The sequence below is a fragment of the Limulus polyphemus genome, unplaced genomic scaffold (assembly GCF_000517525.1).
Source record: "Limulus polyphemus unplaced genomic scaffold, Limulus_polyphemus-2.1.2 Scaffold259, whole genome shotgun sequence".
Classification (NCBI taxonomy): domain Eukaryota; kingdom Metazoa; phylum Arthropoda; class Merostomata; order Xiphosura; family Limulidae; genus Limulus; species Limulus polyphemus.
In genome coordinates, this window is record NW_013665869.1 from 260,489 (window position 1) to 267,026 (window position 6,538).

The window sequence follows — 6,538 nt, forward strand, 5'->3', positions numbered from 1 at the left end:
TGGCGATATATTTCAACAATAAACAAACAGCGCACAGTCCACTTGTTTTAAAATAATATATTAAAAAAGGACAAGTCAAACGTATATACAAATGTTTGTTATACTGTTGATTAACACAACTGCATACAGAGCTTTAAATAAAAGTCTATTTTTCGTTAAAGTCCATACAGACTGGTTCAGTTACTTTAGCACACAATTTGACAAGACAAATTATTTCTTCTTTGTTCTGTTATTACAATAAAATCTACGATAATTTCAATTTAAAAATCGCCACAATACATTCTTTATGAATAAACTCACAATCATGCAGTCCATATCTAGCTCTTTATCTTACTATGTCTTACTAACACGAACTTCATTTTATACGCGTATTTATAGCTTGCTTTTGAAGTTTATATGTCATGCTGTGTTGTAGTCTACAGAGTAAACAATTCTTTTCGTGATTCATGGCATGAGCACGCTTTACTGACGCCACAACAGTACAAATTCCGACGTTAAGAGTGTCTTATGTGACGTCATTTTAGTGTCTACTGACTGACTGACAGTAAACACATTACTGTATAGTGGTGCGAGGTGTTAAAAAGGTGAATCCTCCAGGTGGCCTTCGGCGCGCTTTCGGGAAAATTAATATTATTGTCGGCTGAATATTAATGTTCCAGATTGATTCGTAAGGCAAAATTTATACCAGCTTAAACAACCGCATTTACAATAAAAGATTACAATGTTTTTGGTATTGCTTATTTGTTAACCCAACAAAAAGAAGTAGAGAAAATCGAAAAAATAACAAAAAACATTCAAACGATTTCCAGATGAATATGTGTCTTTAAATACCATTGTATTTGACGCAGTATTTTACCCCCCCCCCCAGTGGGTCAGCGATAACTCTGCGTGCTTATAGTACTAAAAATCCGGTTTTGATACTCGTGATGGGCAAAGCACACATAATCTATTGTGAAGTTTGGCTCTTAACAAAATTTAGAAAAACGCCACATTGCTAAAGGGTGCAAAAACAACCATCTCTTGTCCAAGACATACAGTGTTGTAAACAAGTTAAACTTTTATAGATGTGTACGCAATTAATCTGTAGCCAACTGCAACTTGCTAAATGGTCGTTCTCTCCCTTCTGCGAATATGGCTGGGATTGTGCAAAAAATATTTCTAAATGATAATTTCATCTTCTGTGAATGTGACTGGGATTGTGCAAAAAATATTTCTAAATGATAATTTCATCTTCTGTGAATGTGACTGGGATTGTGCAAAAAATATTTCTAAATGATAATTTCATCTTCTGTGAATGTGACTGGGATTGTGCAGAATATGTTGCTAAATTATCATTTCACCTTATATAACGGTGATTGAGATAATGTTGGTTAATGAACGTTTCTCCTTCTTCGACTGTGACTAGGATGGTGCAGAAGATTATCGTTTCCTCCTTTGTAACGGTGACTGGGATTGTGAATAATATTATGACTGTTGTGATTCACTGCATAGTTTTATTGTTGTTCGCTTAAATTTAATTTATGGATTTTTAATGCAACAAAGATTTTAGTGATATTTTATGCACATTCTAATCAATCCCAAATTCAAATTTCACTGTTCATCCTCAAACCTCAGTATATACGTTCTATGTTGTGGACTGCAGAGATGTGTTATAAGAATCATTCACTTAACACGATGAAGATCCCAAGTTTTAAATTAATACTCACAGCACCCATGATCAAGAGCAACGATGGGTGATTTTACATAAATTTTCGAAAGCTTTACTGCATAACAATGAGAAGAACTAATACTTGACAATAACTGTTTTCTTTCTTTCCCCTTTATTGTAAAACTCTTCCCTTATAAGGATATTGGTTGTTAATGTTGTCTATCTTTAAGAATGGTATATAACAGCTCTTTTCGCGGTAAAGTATTCATACACTCAGGTCATAAAGATGTATTCCGATCAGGGATTTAGAATTTCCAAAACGGAGATGTTCATTTTACTTAAAGGCATAGGAGAACAAAGAAATATGAATCAGGAATCTCAGGACCATCCAGAAAGAAGCCTCAACAAGTCGTTCCCCAGCCAAGGTAAGCAAAGTGTGACTACTTGTATCAGGTGGAATTCCACGAAGACAAAGATCAGTGGCAAAAAAGCCATCCACGTGCCCAATGCAACATTGTGCAACATAATCAAGAAGAATTTCCGTATTGAAAAGCGACAAAAGGCACGTGTAAGCAAGTCGATTCCACGACGTATCCGGATATTCGTGGTATTTCATATGAAGACATACTGATTAATTTGTTAGATGTAACGCTTATTGATTTCTGTAATTTAGGGCTATTGAAACGAGCGTCAAGAAACCGTCGTACTCGTACACTTGATGGGAAGCAATCACAGAGTTGTAGTGTGCTTTGGACATGAAAACCTTACAACTGAGCCTTCTGCAACGGAAACTACGCATGGTTTTGGAAAGTTTCACAGCTGTCAAAAAGAGCATGACTAGACGTTGTGATGATCGATAACAGATTACATTAAAATTATTTATTGGTCTGCGCTGCGGTGAAACTAATTTGGAAAAGTCGTTTTGGGTTCTTCATATATAACTCTAATTAAAGACCATACAAAATTAATCGCAGTTTATAATAACGTTTTGCTTTAGCACCTGTGTGTGATTAACTGCGAATTTCTGATCATTCAGTTTGCAGTCCTGCCGCAAGTAGACTTGCGACTGAAGGAGTATGTCAAATCCATTTTGAAGAAAGATATATGTAAATCGAGATTATTAAATTTTGTAGAACCAAAGGACGCAACATTTCGAAGAAGGAATGTTTCAATGATCTCCATGAAAATAGAAAAGGTGCACTGTAGAACATATAGGATAGTTACGTGCTCCAAAACTACGCCCCAATCCAATCCAGAATAAAAAGGAAGACTATAACTGTCAAACAGAACCTTTTAACTTAACTGACCATTAATACGAAGCTGTGCATATTTAGCGCTACTGTTAACAAGATGGTGAACACATATTTGATATCAACGAAGGCTTACAAGCTTTTTGACATACCTTGGAATCAACGGCTGTTCTCATGAGAAAGATAGCAGAAGAAACTGAAATCACAGCACTCCTATATAGTAACCTACGTATGCCTTTGTTCTGCTTTAAAGTGGCCTGACACCTACATATAATGGTAAGATTTTCGAGGTTGCATGACATCAGAAGCTCATTAGAATGGAAACTGTAACATCGGTCAATAGTCCATAATCATTGCCGTTATTATGAGCATATTCGACGATGGAAGTAATAATTCCAAGAGCAGCATAAGACCAGGACCATCCTTCTTGTACAGTACATAGTTTTGTGTCACCATTTGTTATGACAAATGATATGCATATCATAATGCTTGGAGACGGCTTGAATGGGTAATGAAGAAAAACTTTAATATAAGTTTAATATAACAGCAAATATACAACGTTTCGACAAGGTTTTGTCATCATCAGATATGCGTATCTGTTGACGATTGATTGTTTTTAATTATGAAAAAATATTAGTAAGGAAAAATGCCTCTTTATACATATTGTGTTTAAGCATAAAGCTACACAATAGATTATCTGTGCCATATGTATCGAACCTCGATTCTTAACTCATAATCTTTTAAGCTTATCACTGAGTCACTTGAGAGTGCGACCTTTATGTATCTCTAGAAAAATCTTTAAATATCATTCACCAAAAATATTTTAAGGAGATATAGGTTTTTCTTCATAGAAGCACGAATCTGTATAAAGTCTTGAATTTTAGCGTCATATTGTTATTAAAATTACCGCTGAGTCACCAATGGGCTTTTTTTTTTCGTAATACCTTATTTTTTGCTGATTTAGTAGAATATATTTCTGATGTTAACATTTGAAGAAAAACCGATACTATTAATTTATAAAATAATGTAAATTATTAATTAGATATATTAGTTCTTCAAAACATAACTGAACTTATAGTGTTTGAAGTCAAGAAGAGTTTTAATTAAGGTAATAGATGGCGCTACGTAGCTCTTTTTTCCCATTCCTATAGCCTACCTCCCAAGACGATTAACGGCACCTACCGATTGAATATATACATTATTTAAATACGCGTGAGAAAAACCCGCTGTAAAAATCAATCTCTTCGTATATTCCATATATATATAGCGTAAAAGAACATACCTTTAACACTATCTGCGGACATTTTAAAATTTTAGAAAGGTAAACGAATTGAAGAGAAATTCATGACCAATAATAGAATAATAAATTTCGTTCTCATATATTTTGTGAACTTACTTACTGTTAATACTTGTACTTTTTTCTGTATAGTATAAGATGAATAATTGTTCTTACCATTCAAAAGTTTATTTCGTTTTTCTTGCGCTTTATCTCACAGTTCGAACTCTGAATAACTTTCTCATTGGCCACCATTGCCATACGAAAGGGCCCGGCATGGCCAGGTGGTTAGGGCACTCGACTCGCAATCTGCGGGTCGCGGGTTCGAATCCCCGTCCCACCAAAAAACATGCTCGCCCTTTCAGCCGTGGGGGCGTTATAACGTGACGGTCAATCCCACTATTCATTGGTAAAAGAGTAGCCCAAGAGTTGGCGGTGGGTGGTGATGACTAGTTGCCTTCCCTCTAGTCTTACGCTGCTAAATTAGGGACGGCTAGCGCAGATAGCCCTAGTGTAGCTTTGCGCGAAATTCAAAACAAACAAACAAACCATGCGAAAGTGAAGGAAAATTAATTTTGAAAATTTCCTACGGCAGTGTTTCTCAAGTGTTTTTAATTATTATATCTTTTTATCTTGTAAATATAATAAATCCTTTTACTTATTTTATACATATATATATATCCGTGTTCGAAGAAAACATCGATTAGAGTTACAAGTCAGCGAAACCTGAAAGAGAGATCTCCAGCGTACAGAGATATTTTAGGAATGATTTTCATATGGTTTATTGTATTTCAGGAATCGCTGACTTGTAATTATAATGTTCTCGTTGAACATACATTATTTATTAGTTACATTACTCTGCCGTCTAAATATTCTGGGCTTATGTAATGTATTCCTTTCTTTGCTATCATGCAGTAATACAGTTCCTTGCAAAAGTCTTCACCCCCACTTGTGCTGGTAATAAAGTTTAGGTATTTTCTTGTGAAATACATAACTCACATGGTCAAAAATATTTATTATATTAATATCAGACCAGTTTCTAAAGATTACAAAGAACAAAAGGTGCATTGTTACCCAATTTAGTAATATAACACAAGAAAATCTTGAAAACGCATGTTGCAAAAGTCTTCACCCTCCTCAGCTTTTACCATCGTTGCTTTAACTTTACGTCACTACCATGCTAAAGTAAATACATGTGCCTCTGTATAACTCTATCAGATACCAAATTATATTATAGAGTCATGTGAAAAAATAGTTTAGGTCATATAGAGCTATCAGATTTGGTTTAAGCAGAGTATTTTGAAAGTTAATGTTTGATTTATTGTTACATATTGAGAATGATGAGAAAATAACTCCCTACAGACCTAAAGGAGATGATTGTTCAGAAGCACAATTTCGGAGAAGGCTATCAGTCAATCTTAAAGGCTCTCAATTTGCCATTAAGTACTGTAAAATCGGTTGTGAAGATCAGGTCGTCTTAAGAAAGTCTTCGCTCGAACAAGTAGAAAAACCGTCAGAGAAGCGACAGTCAAGCCAACAATGACACTGAAGGAGCTGCAGACTTCAATAGCAACAACTGTAGTTACTGTACACACCTTGACAATATCATGCACCTTACACAAAAAAGGCTTGTTTGGTAGGGTGGCAAGAAAGGAACCACTACTGACTAAGATGCATCGTAGATCGCGAATGAACTATGCCCTTAAACATTTCAATAACCTTACAGCAATATGACAGAAAATCCTATGGTCAGATGAGACCAAAATATAACTTTTTTGCGTTAAATGACAAAAGGTATGTATGGCGGAAACCCAATACTGCTCAAGATCCGGCAAATACAGTCCCAACTGTCAATCATGGTGGTGGGACCGTAATGCTGTGGGGATGTTTTTCTGCAGCTGGCACTGGAGAACTTGTACGCATTCAAAGGATCATGGACAGTGCAAAATATACAAACAGATGTTGGATATAAATCTGAAGAAGTCATCTGAAAAACTAAAATTCGGTTGAAGGTTTACATTTCAACAAGACAATGATCTCAAACACAGATAAAAGGCAACCCAAGAATGGTTTTGGAGAAACAAAATTAAAGTCTGACTGGGCAAACCAAAGCCCAGACCTAAATCCACTCGAAAATCTGTGGGTAAAAATATCTCCAGCATATTGTGCAAAGCTTTTGGAGATTATCCAAAACGACTTCCAGCTGTCATTGCTGCCAAAGAAGCTTCAACCAAATATTAGCTGCATAATCATGTTAGGGTTGAAGACTTTTGCAACATATGTGTTCAAGATTTTTTTTGTGTTATTTCCCTAAAGTGAGTAACAATGCACCTTTTGTTCTTTGCAATCTTTAGAAACTGGTCT

At 35.4% G+C, this 6,538-nt stretch overlaps 1 long non-coding RNA gene across 1 annotated transcript in view; it reads left to right on the plus strand.

The window, feature by feature from the left end:
• Window positions 1-443: 443 nt before the first annotated feature.
• Window positions 444-6,538, plus strand: part of LOC111085165 — a 9,683-nt gene continuing 3,588 nt past the window's right edge. The window contains exons 1-2 of the long non-coding RNA XR_002610002.1: window positions 444-584; window positions 2,864-2,867. This is a non-coding gene — a long non-coding RNA (uncharacterized LOC111085165). The remainder of the gene's footprint in view (window positions 585-2,863; window positions 2,868-6,538) is intronic.